Here is a 17,712-nt window from a genome sequence, read left to right on the forward strand (position 1 = left end):
TAGTACAGTGATTCACAACCTTTCTTAGACTATTACCCCTGAGTGCAATTAGACATTAGCTAGTACCCCTGCCTCCCTTTGCTGTCTATTGCGCTCCCCCTCCCCCACTTTATTACCAACTTTAGCACTTAACTAAACTGTAGAATGAAATACTTTTCTTGGAACACGTTCATTTTTAAAATGTTGAAAGATGAATGGTATTTAGTTTGCGCACGTGTGTGTGTGTGGGGGGGGGGGGGGGGGGGGGGGGCTGCAACCCGGTTTAAAATTAACCAAGTTGAAATGTGTGCACTATACTTACTGTTTGTAAATCACATGATTCTTGTACTTCTTACTTTAGAACTGGCAAAAATTTGAAGATTTCAGGCTGTTTATGCTTTGCATCTGACCACAGCCACCAATTGTAATAATAATAATAATAATAATAATAATAATAACAATAACAATACTGTATACGGCAGTGTAGTAGCCCTTTACGTAGTTACTGCTACGTCATTCTATCAATCAATTCATTTATCTGTTTTGAAGTGAGTAATAGAGTAATTTATGAACTACTGCAGGTACTATCTACAAGTTGGAGAAGACATTTTGTGGAGATATTTAGGATTTGTTATGTATATGCCTCACTTTTATCATCAGTGATGTACAGGACAAAGCACAACATGTGTGTGTAGTAGGTGGACTATGTGATTAACTGGTAACCTTCACCATATTAATACTACTGAGAAAAAGTAATTATTGGTAGCTTATGTAATAAATATTAGAGTTTTACAAAATTAAGATAAAAGAAATTGTCTTTTAAAAATAATGTAGTTTCGTAACTGAAACGAGTAAAATTGTTTCATTTTTAATCCCTCAGAAAATTATGAGAACACTATACATGACCTTCACAAAACTTTTTCTCACTGCCCACCCACCCACCTGCCTGCCCACCCACATGCATGTGCACTCTCTCTCTCTCTCTCTCTCTCTCTCTCTCTCTCTCACACACACACACACACATGTATTCACATTCACGCAAGCACAGCTCTCGCACACGTGACCACTGTCTCTGGCTCCTGAGGCCAGACTCATTTGTGAAGTACACTTGAAGCTGTATTGGGAATTCGATTCCTTGAAGAATCAGTGGTGTGGGGGTTTACTGTTACTTCCCTACTCCAATCTTCTGCACTATCTCTAATGACCTTCTTGTTGATGGAATGTTAAAACCTCGATGGAAAGTTAAAACCTGTCTTCCTTCCTTTGAGACTGGGGAATCAGCATGGTTTTCTAAAGCCACTCATGTGAAACTCAGCTTACCCTTCTCTCACATGATATGTTGCATACTATGGATGAAGAGCAACAGGCTGATTCCAGAAAGCACTTGACACAGTGACCCATTGTAGGCGGTTAAAGAAGATATGAACATATGGAATAGGTTCACAGATATGTGAGTTGCTCGAAGCCTTCTCAAGTTACAGAACCCAGTAAGTTGTCCTTATCAGCGAGTGTTCATCAGAGAGAAGGGTATCGTCAGGAGTGCCACGGGAAGTGTGATACGACCAATATTATTCTGTATATGCATCAGTGATTTGGGCAGATGGGCAGTTAGCGGTCTGTGATTATTTGCTGATGGCACTGTTGTGTATGGCAAGGTGTCGAAGTTGAGTGACTGTAGGAGAATACAAGATGAACTGGACAAAAATTTTAGTTGGTGTATTGAATGTAGAAAAATGTATATTAATATGGATGAGTCGGGGGGAAAAAACCCCGTAATGTCTGGATCCTGCATTAGTAGTGTCCTGCTTGACATAGTCACTTTGTTTTAATATCTGGGCTTAACATTGCAAAGAGATACGAAATGGAATAAGCACGTGAGGATTGTTGTAGGAAAGGCAAATGGTTGACTTTGGTTTATAGGGAGACTTGTAGGAAAGGGTGGTTCATCTGTAAAGGAGATGGTATATAGGTCACTATGGTTTCTAGGCAGACTTGTGGGAAAGGGTGGTTCATGTGTAATGGAGATGGCGTATAGGACACTAGTGCGACCTATTCTTGAGTACTGCGTGAGTGTTTGGGAACCGTACCAGGTCTTATCAAAGGAAGAGATCGAAAAAGTTCAGAGGTGGGCTCGTAGATTTGTTACTGGTAACAAATAAAATGCAACTGTTACGGAGATTCTTCGGGAGCTCAAATGGGAATCCCTGGAGGGAAAAAAATGTTCTTATTGAGGAACGGTCTTGAGAAAATTTAGAGAACTGACTTTTGAAACTGACTGCAGAATATTTTTGTTGCCTCCATCATACATTGCACGTAAGGGCCATGAAGATAAAATAAGAGAAATCGTGAGTATGCCTCACCAGCCAAACACATTAGTTCCACTGAATTTTCCTCTGTAATTTAAATAGCAAAGATAAAATCTGCCTTTGAAAGTTGCTCAGATTACTGCAGACATTTTGACCTCATACGGGAGTGTTGCAGTGCTCCTCAGCACTGGAGAGTGCATATAAATAGTCATTTTTCCCGCTTTCTATTTGCTAATGGAACAGGAAAGGAATGGCTACTAATGGTAAGGGGTACCTCTTGCCAGGCAGCATAAAGTGGATTGCAGAGTATCGATGTAGAACATTCAAGCTAAACATATTAGAATTCAAATTCTCGTGCTTTCTGTGTTGTTGTAACTGACTGAATAAGAGTTCCTGGTTTTTCTCTTGTGATTACAGTAATGCTTTGTTGTCATGATTGTGTTTATACAACTTGTAATTATTCTGTTTCAGTGGATAGCTTCTGTCACAAATGCAGCCACTATCGACAGTGTTCGATTTTGGGGCGGTAAGTCTGCCGTCCACAAATCTGTCTGGGAAATGACGGACGTACGCGGAGTGCGTATTTTTGTCGAGCCGTGTGGGTATTTGGAGAGCATCTCTCATCGTCTCACATGGTGCCACAGTTTTCTTCTCATGAGTACGCCTCACCAGCCAAACACAGTAGTTCCTCTGAATTTTCCTCTGTAATTTACATAGCAAAGATAAAGTCTGCCTTTGAAAGCTGCTCAGATTACTGCAGACGTTTTGACCTCATACGGGAGTGTTTCAGTGCTCCTCCGCACTGGAGAGTACTGCTAGAGGTCCGAAGAGTTTCGTTGGGATGTTTGCAGTGACTATTTGTACCTCTTCTGTCAGTGACTTGCTTGCTTTGTGGCTATGCACCTAAACATTAAAGCAGAGGAGACAGACCTGCTCTTATAATTGAACTTGGCACTTTGGAAATTTATGCTCAGTAGTAACTGTATGTGTATATATATGTATGTCTTAATTATTGTAGCAGGCAGGCATATAATTTGTCTGAAATATTTATGTTGCGGGGCAAAAAAGAGAGACATATTTTAGAATGGCAGACCTGTGCAGGCACAAGGCTGCCAAAGTAAAGAATTGGCCTAAATTGTGGTCCATGGCTATCACCAGTTTCTTTTTTAATAATTGTGCGGATGGTAATTCACTGGTGCTAACGACATAGATTTTGAAGCTAAACATTAGTGCCCTCTTTTAACACTGACGTAAATTGAATTGTTATTCTCATTATCTCTCACGTAGCCACTGAAAGGACGAGAACAGTAGCTTGTGTATAGAAATCCAAAAGATATAAATGTTTGATATCTAGTGAAAGACATTTTGTATTGTTTAGTTTACTGAATGTGTATTATGTGTACAGCATACTGGCAATAATTTTTAACATGTTCATACATGGATTTTTCTCAGAAGGATATCAATTTAAAAAAAAGATCTTTATATGGATGTTATTTTTAAACACAGTTTTTGAAACAGTAACTTTCAAGGTTTGTGGGAAATTAACCTTTAGTATTTGCTCTAAAAAATTTTCAAAACTCATGTTTGCCTTACAACATAGCGACGAAATGCTTGTCGGGAAAGGAGATGTGCCGTGACTACCAGCCTTTGAGACATCAGCAGTGTATTCTTGTAAAATATTGTCTATGTAAAATTTGTAGTGTGTAGTGTAAGTGGTTCTCAATTAACCTCTGTTATATTGAATGCTTTTGCATTAGAGTGATTGTTATGTGTGTCGAGAGATTTGATGGTTGCATACTTTCGTGCAAGAGTAGGTGCGACGTGTATCCTTATTAGTTAATTTTCTTGTATCAGGTTGTCTACTATTATGCAAAATAACTTTAGTGCTTTGAGTAACAAATATTTGGAGTTATTTTATTCATTTATTTGTGTAAAGGAATCATTGTCTTTTTAATGAAGGTTTGTCTCAGTTTTTTTTTATATATATATCAAGCAGCTTTGAGAGACAAGGTATCCACCATAAGATTGTAATTTGTAAGTAATCATCTTATTCTTTGCTGTTGCATGTTTTCTGTCTGAGTAAGACTTACAAGTGGCTGTAATCACTAGCAGATGTCTAGATGTGGATATAGACTAAAATTCTTCATGGAAGAATATGTGGAAAAGATTTGTGTCCAACTCTGAACAACAGACTAATGATGGGTATTAGTTTACAGAGAAATGCTCAGGATTTTCTGTAGGATGTCTGTCGGGCATTGGTGTTACTCTCTGCTCAAAAAACAACAACAATGATTCTATCTTAGTGTCATTTTTCTGTTTGTTTCTGGCTTTGGCAATTGCTTTTCTTCTTTAATTTCTTCCTGCTATTGCCTTATGCAGTGGCGGGTTGTTTGTGATAAGTACATCTTGCTTTACAGACATTTTATGTCACGTAAAATAGTAGGACAGCATTCACATCTTGTAAACTATTATGTGCTGTAGACAGTCTGAGGGGCAGTTATCATGGAACTTACTTTTCTTAGCAGAAGCTTGTGTGTGGTAACAGACTACATCTGTGGTAACAGACATATTACAAAGATGATAATGGTGTTCAATGGGAGAACGTTTCCAGAGGGCGTCATTTCTGTTCTGCTATGTTTCCAGGTATAGGAAGATCTTTATTATTAAAACACAGACAAAGCTACGTTGTGAAAGAAAACAATTCTTAGTCCTTAACTTATTTGTGTGTCAGCTACAAGATAGTTTTGCAAAGATGGTGATTTTCCATGAATGAATGTTGGTCTCTCTAACTGTGGGTAAATGTGTGTATTTGAATCATTTGAGCTGTGACAGAGACCTCAAGCCATTAGTGATAGATGCTGACAGCAACAAAGAAATTTGTATAGTAACATTAACCCTCATAATCTAATTCACTATCATGTATGGCTCATTTCATACGATTTACATCTACATCCGTACTCCGCAAGCCACCTGACGGTGTGTGGCGCTATTGCGTTCATGACCTGACAATGTTGTTTGCCAAGTTTTTAATGTATTTATTAGATGAGCATGTAGGTTCTCAGCTTTAGAATTTCGTTCCTCATTACCAAATAAATGTGAGCCATTGGACAGCTCCACAGCCTTTAGTCACCCCCATTGCCCCCCCCCCCCCACCCCCACGTCACCCCTTCCTTTGGGATAGGACCACTGATCACAATAACTTACTTTGTATCATAGATAATGAGAATGAATGTTGTACATGGAAGTTGCATTCTTTCAAACACAAATTAATCAAGTAATGAAGGCTGGATTGTACAGTTCACTCATGTAACCCCTAATGGACTAAGGGTCATCGTCCAAATACCATTCGTGGAATTTCATTCTGCATGGTGATAAATGTGAGCTGATAATGTTAGTGCCACATTGGAGGTCAGTGTAACAGGTGGCACGGTACGCTTAAGCTGAGCATAGAATAATTTCCTGAAAGGCAGGTCAGTCGGAGGCTCGAGCCCATCGGTGATAGATGGTACCACTTACTTACTTACTTTCTCTTTTTTTTACCCAGATACTAAGAAAACTTTTCGTCTGTCTTCATCACTACCAGGGCGAGGCATAGAAGATATTGCCGTTCACCTTTGACATACAGGTCTAAGAACGGGGATATCAAAATCCTTTAAAAAAGCAGTTTGTGGCTTAGTGCCACTGCAAGGCATTAGAAAACTGAATCTAATTTGGCAGTTTATGTATCCGTTTTGTTGATTGTTTGCGTAATGGGCCCTTCAGTTGGCATTAACAAAACAGAGTGAGTTTGTTTCAGGACTTTCAACCTCAAAAATATTGAATTTGGCTCCTAAGGTTCAGGCCTGTTAACTTGGGATCATTATGAATGAGGAAAATTTTGAAATGAGTGTCAAGTTCGGTGTGTCCAGAGTGAATAATGAGTGAATTGCCTGTCAAACTTGAAATCTGCACTATTTACTCAGTGTTTTGTTGTAGAAATCTGTGGTGTTCTGTATAATCTCACTGCATGCGAAAGTATATTTGTAGCAATACATCACCCACCAGACACATACTGTTAAATCAGTGTAATACGGTTTCTAATAATGAAAACAGTTTGACAGAAATGCAATGTACTTAGAGATGGTAGCCTGGTGATGTACATCGCTGCTGGTGTCACAGTAGGCATAAGTGGGTAGAGCACGAGATTTTGTAGTGTTGTAAGGCCAGTGGTTCTATCTCCGTGTCCCACATTGTTCCTCTTGACGATTAGGCTTTGACAACTTTCCCGTTCCTCTGAACTCAGGTTTTCATCCACAACTGAAGTTAACACTGGTGTGGTCTCGACGCATCGAATGGTGGTAAAGAATGGCTGGTATTTGATTTTAGTATTATCCATTATTTTTTACATTAATGTGGTCTTTTATTCATCATCTTTGTCATGGCATAAAATGTTAGGAGCAATGAACCCCATGCCTATAGTTGTTCATGTAGTGTATCTGCATTGTTTGCAAATTTACACAAATTCTTACTGTTATAGCTTGCACCCTATATCTTCCACATCAGAGTCTCTCTGCTTTTACTTTATTTTTGTTATCACATCTCACAGTTTTAGTGAGTTGCTTTGTTATATTCCTTCTGAATACGTATCACAATTCTACTCGTAAGGGACTGTATAGAGATATTTCTTAAGTTCATCATAGCATGAAATCTATGTTGATGTTTATATATTGTTGAGTGTTGAGTTCATTCTCATGTAATCTTTATTTTTTTTATGTACTGAAATTTTTAGAAAGATTGATAGAAAGATTGATTATACTATCGTGGTCAGAGAGACACTAACATACTTTTGACGCCAGTGTAAATTGTTCAAGATCATTGTAATTTGTATGAAAAGTATTTGAATGTATATCTTGTATCAAAATGATAATTCATGCAAGGAAACTATAAAATTATGATTATTTTATTGTTTATGAATATGTATATCATGCATTTTGTACTAGTATTGTGTCCTTTTGTTTTACTTTACTGAAGTTGAAGGCTACTCATACATATTTTCATGAACTAAACTGCCTGTCACAAACTTTGGTACAAATGCAAAAGATGTTTATTTATTATCTACCAGTCCAGTACAAGCCCCTCCAGAAATATACAATACCTCTGTTACTTTCGTATGTTATGGAACCATTCCACATAATTTTGTACAGTTGTGCAGTTCACATATATTAAGTAATTTGTGTCAGTATAGGAGTACTTAAAAGCCTTCTGCGTTCTGTGTGCTTGTAATAAATTAGGTATGATGGTTTTGATCTCTCTCTCTCTCTCTCTCTCTCTCTCTCTCTGTGTGTGTGTGTGTGTGTGTGTGTGTGTGTGTGTGTGTGTAAAGTTGTATGACCGTATGATATTTTTATTCTGTTATGAAAATAGCACTGTTTCCGCTTTCAGCTACAACTGTAAGACATAGTATGCGTTTTCCGATAATAAAAAAAAGTTGCTACCTCCAGTTTCACCATTCCATCAGGCTACTTCTCTCGTTATAGTGACAGTAACTGTTTTGTCTGCAGATCCCACGAGATAGCCAACTCGGGCCAAAAAACAGTCGGATTGGTCCTCACCAGCAGACCTTTCCTACCAGTTCCTTATTAGTTTTTAATTATGCACCATCAGTGCAGGCTGAAATCTACCTCTTAAATTTGCTTCAAAGCCTCAATAATAGCCTTAAATATACATATTCAACCATTGTATTTTCTTGTATTTGCACAACTTGAATTGTTGATTGTGCACTCTCACATTATCATGCTCCTGAACCTAGGTTAGTGTGGGTGTCTAATTTGTCTTTGTATAATAATTAATTAAAAAAAAAACCTGCCCTACCCATTTATTTGAAGTTGTTTTTTGTATTCCCACCTTCCTTTAGCCACATAAAAAATGTTTTTGGTTTTTTAGCACACATGTGCACCCACATACACACGTGCGTGTGCGCGCGCGCGCACACACACACACACACACACACACACACACACACACACACACACACACACAGTCTTAACCTTCAGATTTAGAGGGCAGTGCAGTACCAGAGGATGTGGACCCAGCGTAAGACTGTTTCGGATAGTGGAGCTATGTCGAGGGACTAAGCTTCATCTTCCTCACTCAATGCAGCCTATATATCTAACGTCTTTGCTATGCACCTACCCTTAACTGTGAACAAGTAACATCCCCTGCCGAAGAAATAGTTCTAAGTAGTACTCGTGCAGTGTATCATCCATAGAGAACTCAAATACAGAGCAGCAAAGTGAAGCACAGTATTTGTGAGTGACTACTACTGAGCCACTGCATACAACATTGTTCATTTGAGGTTGGAAATAACCAGGCACAAAACGCTAACAGCTTGAAGTCTCTGCCAGTCGGAACTAAGGAGCCGAGAATTTGAGAGCAAGTGCGTGCCCTGCACCTAGTATTTGCAGTGTTGTGTATCGTCCAATCCTGCCAATTAAATGCTTGAAATGATAATTTTTTTTCATTTAAATTCAGAAGATGATATAAGAAAAATAGTAAGCTCTCAGGTACACAAGGGAAGCTTCGACTTACTGACTGATGAATTGGAAACAAGTCTGTCAGGAGTTGACACATAGGGGGATTGGGGGGGGGGGGGGGGGAGGATCATTGGATTGATGACTTTTGTGACCTGAAAATATTCTGTTCTTCAGGTGAATGAGATTGGTAGGAAATATGGGAAATTTAGAGAGACGTTAAAAAGTTACAAAGTCAAAGTTCATTGTTTCACTCACAAGAAAGTAATATATTATTTTAAATTCCTGTTTGTGTTTATTTCTTCCCTTATGGAGCATATTTATGGTGGTTGTAGGTCCCCCTCTCCCTTTTCTGCTTCAACATATCTTTAGTGAGTATTTCTATTTTTTTTCCCTGCAGTAGAATTAACAATGTAACATACGGCAACTTTATCATGTATTATAATGCTTTTACATAATTTTTAATGTTATCCATTAAAATGAAGTCCATGTAGACGTTATTTGTTGTAAATCGATTGCAGTGTTAATTTCTGGCATTGGACCTTAAAAATTACTACTGTTATTGCTGGTTTACTTGTGTATGTAAGACAAGTGTACATTAATTTCGTTCCATTGTTTCACTCTTGCACACTTTGGCTTACAGGAACACACACAAACACACACACACACACACACACACACACACACACACACACACACACACACACACACACCTTGTAGGTGGCGGTAATACTCTGAAACTCACACCTGGGGGGAAATTGCTCTGCACCTACCAGGCCGAGGATACTGCTGAGATGTGCGAGTCACAAAGGAATATTTGCTCAAGTAAACAGTTCAATGGAGGAGGCTGGAAAGGCACTCGAGTTATGTAGTGGTAAACAAGAGTTCCTAAGCATTGATGGTGCACAAAGAATCTTCTAAGCTTTTGTGTAATTAGTGGTACTAGCGAATACCGTGTGTGGCCCATGCATACCTTTACAACATGATAAAAATGGATCCATAATTCTTTCATTCAACCCACAACACTTACTTAGCATTTACCTAATTATTATTGGAAGATTTGGAAGTGTGGTAAATTGGTTATATGTAAACCTGTTTTTTGGCTCAGTTGGTTTTTCTGTGCAACTTGACTCACCGTGTGTTTGGTTTAGTGCTATGATGTCAAAAGGCTGTCTGTAGGGGTGTGTGTGTGTGTGTGTGTGTGTGTGTGTGTGTGTACTATTTTTCTCATGCATTTGGTGCATGTGGAAAATGCATTGATGATTTTAATATAGAGCTTGTACGTATCTCATGTAAAGTCGTTTGTAAGTTGGATTCAGCCACATTTTCTGCTAGAATGGTGCAGAGGCATTTTTTCCTGTTAAAATATATGTCACAAGAGCATGTACTGTATAGCTGTAATTTTTATTATCTTGCTCAAGAGATGTTGTTATGTACATTGTATACACAAATAATAGATGGATTTTTGATATGTCATAACATATTTTATGTCACACTGAAGATAAATACAATTAATTTAATTTATTTTGACATTTACTGTCTACAGAATATAGCATAAGGGTATATGATCTGACTTCCATAATATTTTGTCTTTTGTAAAAAAAAAATTAAGAGGGAAATATTTGTAGTTGGCTTCTAGAATAATGAATGTGGGGGGTGTTTCTCACATTGGAACTTTCTAAGAGTGTTTATTAATAACTCACTTGTATCATCAGAACTATATTTTTCTTATGGTGTTAATTGGTACAGTAGATGTGTTCTCAGTGGACAGAGGTTTGTAGCACTGCATTGTTTGGAAATATATTCTCACTTCCTTTCTATCTCTGTGTGTGACCCTTTTACATAATACCATTACTTATGTGGTGCCATACCAACTAGGCTTGTGAAAAAGATTCAGCCAAGGGAGAAGAAAAATTTCTACCCGTTGCTGTTAAGATTAAGGTAAATGTGTTGCTGTGCTTTGTATGACTGGCTCTTTCTTGGCATGTGATACACGTATTAATCTCAATATCTATGTCATCTTCGTATATGTGAATACAACTCTTCTTGCAATACATTGCTGTATTATCCCTGCCCACTATTTGGTGTGTGTGTGTGTGTGTGTGTGTGTGTGTGTGTTATACACACAGTTGTAAGAGCTTCTTGTGCACACACTTACCTTGTTAGACAGAGTAAAAATGTAAGTACATAGTACATTTATACTTATTTGTATATTCCTATAATCAGCAGTAATGTACTGTAATAAGTTACTAAAGTGTAGGACGTAGGTATGTATAAGAATTATTACATTTGTGTTTGTGTGTGTCTGGAAAGGCTGTAGAGTAATATAGAAATGTAATTACACTATTTGTCAGCAAAATCAAGCACTGTGACCTAGGAACAAGGAAGATGATATAGTTCCTGAAGCAAATTTGTTTTAAAGATAATTATGATAGGCAAAGTTGTTTGTGCATATATGTGTCCCGGTGTGTTGCCTTCCTTGCCAAGCAGAAGTCTCCTCATCTTCTCAGTTATAACTAACGAGATCTCCGGAGGTGAGATTGACTTTTTGAAGCTATCAGTACAGTGGTGTAGGTTAGGGCCCCAGATAGCATTCCCTGTGTTGCACTTCAACTTGATGAGCCCTCATTTGCAAATACTTGGGGGAAAAAAAATCTTGAAATCCACTAGAGACTTAAAAATAAGTGGCATTCCATAGCAATGCCATAGCCTTGTGCTTGTGTTGTTTGGTTGGTAACTGATGGCTGTAGGTTCGTATCCAGTTTGGTGTAATCAATCATTTTGTCAACATCTTTATTGAAATAAATGCAATCATTGTGCTTATTGAATTAATTGGATTAAATATAATTTGGATTACAATAAATTCTGTAATTACTTTTTTGATGATTACTTGTAAATGAAGGCACACCAGCGTGAGTGGTTGTAGGATGTATATCTGGGATGCTAACCTACACCACCATAATAGATGGTTTCAAAAAGTCAATACCACTCCTGGAGACCTTACCTTGTTATACACCTCAGAGACAAAGACTGATCGGTAATTTTTATACTCTTCCACTGGCTTTCAGATTTTTGTTACAAACAGTTTGTTTGATATTTAGTTTCCCTGCTTATCATTCATATGCAGTAAAGCACAGAGCAAAATGAGAAGTGGCACCTACTATGCGAGTTTACTATTTGTTTTCAGCACATTTCAGAAGTGGAAATTGATTTTTTCTTCATTGATTTCTATGTGTGTATGTCATGATAATTCTCAGTGTGAATTTTGATATACTGCAGTATGTGCTTGGTATCATCTCAGGAAGATAAAACTGATTATTAGAATGCAGCCTTCAAGCATAATTGCAAAACAAAAATTGTGTCAACTTGGTGCATATTTAAAATAATGGAGTTACCAGTTTTTTTGCTGTGGGGCACAAAACTGGCTTTCTATTATTAATACCATGTGCCTGAAATGTGTTGAAAATGAACTTCATACTGTCTGCACAAATGACAATATTTCATATTATTGATGAGATAATTGAGCCTGTTCCAAAATAGTATAAAAGTATGTTATTGTGTAGGCCAAGATGTCAGCAATGGTGGTCTTACGAGATTGCCACTGATGTATTTGTACACAGCAGATGAAATTCGTATTTTTCAGAATTGTTAAAATGGATTGATGGGCTGCTTATATTAATAACTAGACCTCTGTTGTTTGACTGCAGTTTTAGTGAAATTGTTTCTCCAAGTGAATTTGTTGGATATAATTATACCATGTGTTTGTAGTTCTCCCCGTAAAGTTGGCTCAAGTTTTTCACGTTTGTTTCTGACACAAAGTTTACTGACAAATAGTGTAATGCAGAGCATATCCAGCTCACTGTAGTTATTAATGTAGTGTAGAAACATAGAATTGAGTTTCGCATATATGTACATTAAGAATGTAATCCTTGTATTAACCTGTTCGGACAAATTAATTGGTTAAAAAATTGTTTATATTCTGTCCCCCTCCATTGGTAGTGCTATGTGGCACATCCACGGTTGCTTGGAACCGGTGACAGATTTCAGTGCCAGCCTTGATGAAATTCTCACCTGAAAAAAGTACAACAATAAAATAGAAGTGAAGTACGGACGGGAATCGTCGTCGAGGTATCCCTGGCACTAAGTTGCTGTAATTGTGTTGGGCATGTGTCATTGTAAAATAAAGTTGAGTATCTAGCTGAAGATGTTTGTTGCTGTAGAAATTGCAGTCTTGGCAAAGGAGAAAGTGTCTTTTTAACATTTGATAATACTCTGAGAAATTGTGTCTGCATAATTCAAGAATTAACACTGTGACCAATAAAAATAGTGTCTGCTGCTGTATACAGTTTATTTTTTGAAATCCTCTCTTTATCTTCCTTTTCCAGAATCGTGTCCTCAGCATAACAAAATTTTCAGGACTTTTGTTTTTGTATGACATAAAAAACAACGAGGCACAGTAATGCAACCACAGTGTCCACAAGTTCAGAGTACAACAGTTGGATTTGTGAAAAGAGCATACTTCACCAGGTCAGACATAAACACATTCTGGGAAATGAGAAATGAGGGTCATTGGGGTTAATATCACCTTTCAAGAACTAAAAGGCTGCAGCATGTATTTTAGTTGTTGAAGTAATAATTGCTAGAGGTGTTTAACTACAGCACATCTGTCTTATCTGGTAACCAATTGCTTTTGCAGTTAATTACAGGATTCTATTTGCTTCTGTGTGTGGGCATAGTCTTATATAAGCAACACTTTATCTTCCATTTTCTTCTCTTCTTTCTGAGAGTAAGGGAAAAACTTAGAAATGACAATGTCCTGTAAGAATATATATCGGCTAAGAAAGTGCAGAAATATTATTATTGAAATCTGAAAGTGCAAATAATTTAAGCCTTTGTACACTCATAATTATAGGAAGAGTAATTAGCAGTTTCATAACTTAAAAAACAGTTTCCATCCAGTAATATGTAATGCTCATTTTATGTGGTTCTGAGAGCAAAAGAGGTACCACATACCATACGTGATATGTAGAATGACTGACGAGCGTGCAGTGTACTTAGACTTAAATGTATCACATTGGAAATGCATTAAACGTCTGAAGGGATTTTAAGATCTTTCTTGCCCTAATAGCGTCGGACTTGAACTGCTCAATATTGTTAAATAGTTTTGCTTAAAGTACTGGCTTTCCTTTAATGTTTGTTTTGTTGGAGTTACTTAAATGACAGATGATCTCTGTTGTATGGTGTCAGAGTTTATGAGTAGATTTCTCTACCTCCCCTCCCTCACCCCCCCTTTCTTTTCCCTGTGGGCTTCATTTGGCTGTGAAGCAGTGTGAATGAAGAAAGACAATGACACTTCAGTGAGGTAGAGCAAGACTTGATAATGTGAAAGAAAACTATAACTAGTTCCTCCTAAATATGCAACAAATGTCTATAAAGGGACGTACACGTTAGGTGACCAGCTAATGACAGCCAGTGGTTTCTGTCACCAATGCATTGGTGTTCAGACTCACATCCTCACCAAAGCGAGGGGTCGGGACAAAGGGATTTGGCCATGTGGAATTGCAGTTGGCTCTGGCAGCTTGTCGAAGTTGCTCCCATCTTGTTGTTGTTGTTAAGTAGCAATTATGATTTCTCTGGCCGATATTATGAGGGAAGAAGAGGATTTAGCAGTTGCATGTGCAGCATTTATTTTACTACAAGAAGCTGATGGTGAGAAAAAGAAAGAGAAGAAACAGTGCTGGTGGATGACGTCTCTTTTACAAAGTAGGGACCAGTGTGGCGGGACAAAATTAATGTCTGATCTAAAATATAGACTATTTTGTAATGTAATTCAAAAGAAAGCTACAGATTTAGAACTGTTATTGAAATGTGAAGGCTCTTAAATTTCCAAAAATGACATATTTTAGGATAGTTGTACCCTTTGCAGAAAGATTAATGGTGCTATGATACATTTAGCTATTGGGGATCCATATGCCAGCTTAATCTATTTTTACACACAAATAATACATAGCCGTATAACATGCACAGCAAATCACTACAGAACTAACGAACATTTGATCCGGCATCCGTGCTAGGAGAATGGACCTGATGTCAACTCACCGCCAGCATATCGATGTTGCCACCAGCTGTCGAAACCAGAACCGAGGCCAAGTGCTTCATTGGCTGCGATTTGCTGCCGGTACACACTAAGCAAATTCTAACTGCCGAAGCAGTTGCTGGTCGTTTGTTGGCATAGTACGCATGTGCCCTAAGACACTACTGCTTAAATAGACATAGTACGGAATGCTGACTGATGTCCTCACAATTGCAGTTGTGTAACTTCGGTCATTGACGTCCAATTTGGCTAAAGCATTGTCAAAATACTTCCTGTAGACAACTAACTATTATGGATATACCTTCTTATAGGAATGCCACAGGAAATAGATACATTGTCAGAAGGAAATCTAATCACAGTGTTGCAGGACGTGAGGGTCTGGTGACCTCAGATGTTAAGTCCCATAGTGCTCAGAGCCATTTGAACCATTTTGTTGCAGAATGTGTATTCACTGTTCAGTAATGCTGCTGAAATGTTTGTTAGCAGAGAAAGATGATTTTTTTCCCCTTCAAGTCATGGTTGCAAATTGTTAACATTGATGTTTGTAGTCTGTTTCAAGTTTTGCATCCATCTTGACATTATAGGTATGTTATATTACAAATAAATGTTACCTTGACATTACAGGCAGGTTGTGGTACAAATAAACGGAGGAACCAGAGCTCCCGTCAGTGATTTAGAAACTGTACCTGTAAAAAAACTCAGAGAAATTAATGTAATAACGAAAAATGTCAGGCAGTCTGTGAGTGCAATATCCAATCTGCAGTGGTGTTCAGTTTAATTTTCCAGTGTATAATGCGTTCAGAGAGTTGCTGGGCATACAACAAGGTCTTCATAACACACACAATATTCTGACGACAGTGAGCTGTCATCACATGCACAGACAGGCTGTATTGCGTTCACTTCATAGCTGGAAGCTTCACTCGCTTATTCTTTTGCCCATACATTCTGTTCCACAGATGGCATCATGAAAGATTGTCTTTAGGAATGTGGACTGACTAAAGCTGTATAGCAACAAGCAGAAGTAACCACAGTATACAACTTTTGTAAAGTATGAAACCTGCTACAAGTAATTAAAAGAAGTCTCGTAGATCACTTTATAGATGTGGAGGTACAAGTAAATTACAGAGAAACAACTATTATGGAAAAAAAAAAAAAAACAGAGAGGAAGCACTGTTTCTTCCCTTACACTGCTCAGATACTGCTTTTATCTACTACTCCACACTAGACCTATGTTTATATGAACTTTTTTTCTTTAGTTTGACTTGTAGAATAACATATGAAAATATTTGCATATCTTTGTGAATCACCCTGTAGAGCTGGTCAGGAAAAACAAATTCTAGGCATTTGTTCGTAATAAAAACAAGTGCCTTGCAAATAAGGTATATTGTTCTTTTTATTGTGCAGTTAGACAGCTAGTAGCAGTCCATATTTTTCAAGTCAGAAAATTTTGAAATAGCATATATGTTGGTCTGAGATGATCCTCAATGCCCTCTAGAAAGTTGAGCAGCAAGTACATCAGTTGGTGATATGTTTGACTGTTGCTATAATATCCCAAACAAAATTGCATTTGTTTAGAGTTTTTTCTATGTAATTTTCTCAGACGGCTTGTTTTGCAAGTTAAAGTTTGGCTTTATAGTGTTTTTTCACATTTCAGGTAAGCCTTATAAGAAATGACATTCTGCTCTCAGCCACATTTACAATTATTTTTATACATTTTGGACAGTGAAACCATCTTTTCCGTGATACCAGCAAGGACATTAGTGTACCATTTAATCGTTTTTACCTTTTCTGTTTGGTTTAGTGCTGTTTCTTTTCACTGGTGAGCAAGAGTCCCATAAATCAGTATATGTCTTTAATAATATCAGTAAGAGATTTTCAACAGCTGATCTATCTACATCATACTCGTAAACAAAGTTCCAATTTGCATTTATAAAGCAGTCTGTGAATAACTTAATACAGTACTCTGTCTGACCTTTAATTCATGTCATACTTGGCTTTTTGCTTGCAGCCACGTAATCATTATCTTACTGTGCAAAATGATACATGAAGAGTAATGCGAGGCACAGTCACACTTCTGATTATTCCTAAGTGAATAATTAAAGCCCCTGAGCTGTCTAACTAGTTTCAGAGAGCTACGAGATCTGACTACTGCACTGGCAAATGCACACTGCCGCCAGCTGGCTCCCAGCAAAATTCTGCCCATAAGCTCCACAACAACTAAACAGAAATACTCTTCAAAGTCACGTGCTCAAAAAACATTAAAACACACTACACTGCATGGAATTCATTGACTTCAATTAAACCTCACTAACTCCATTGCTTTTATCCGATACCACCTCCAGCTAACTAATGGCTCCACAAGTTGCTATAAAGCTTCTTCCCACCGTCAAAATTATTTTGCCCTTCCTACCGGAAACTTGGGTGAGTTAGGAAGTGATATGTTACAAATTCACTAGGTAAACGTTTATGACAAACCCAAAATTTTGTTCCACCTCATAGAGGTTAGTGAATGAAGATTACTCCTTATTTTGTCAGCCCTTGGTAGACAAATGAATAACTTCAGTCATAATTTTTTGAAAAATAGTTATGGCCTAGCTTTTAAAGAGTACGTTTATTGCAGCGGGTCAAACAAATTTACTAGTGACCTGTATTGGATATTGATTTATTTTCTTACTAAAGATGCATGGACTAAAATGAATCTGTACAAAATTGTTGAAGCACTTCATAACTGTATATGTGTCTATAGAAAAACTCTTATGCCTGAATCACTTGTGTAACTGTTATGTTAGACAATAGACATTAGTATTTTGTATCGGAAATGTTT

The 17,712-nt window shown here is 37.6% G+C and overlaps 1 protein-coding gene across 1 annotated transcript in view; it reads left to right on the top strand.

The window, feature by feature from the left end:
• The window catches only part of LOC126109739 (activin receptor type-2A), a 117,151-nt gene extending 112,893 nt beyond the window's left edge, over positions 1-4,258 (top strand). The window contains exon 11 of the mRNA XM_049914794.1: positions 2,757-4,258. The gene's annotated coding sequence lies outside the window, so the exon portion shown is untranslated. The remainder of the gene's footprint in view (positions 1-2,756) is intronic.
• The last annotated feature ends 13,454 nt before the right edge of the window (positions 4,259-17,712 follow it).

This window comes from Schistocerca cancellata, chromosome 12 (genome assembly GCF_023864275.1).
Source record: "Schistocerca cancellata isolate TAMUIC-IGC-003103 chromosome 12, iqSchCanc2.1, whole genome shotgun sequence".
In the NCBI taxonomy this organism is placed as follows: Eukaryota; Metazoa; Arthropoda; class Insecta; order Orthoptera; family Acrididae; genus Schistocerca; species Schistocerca cancellata.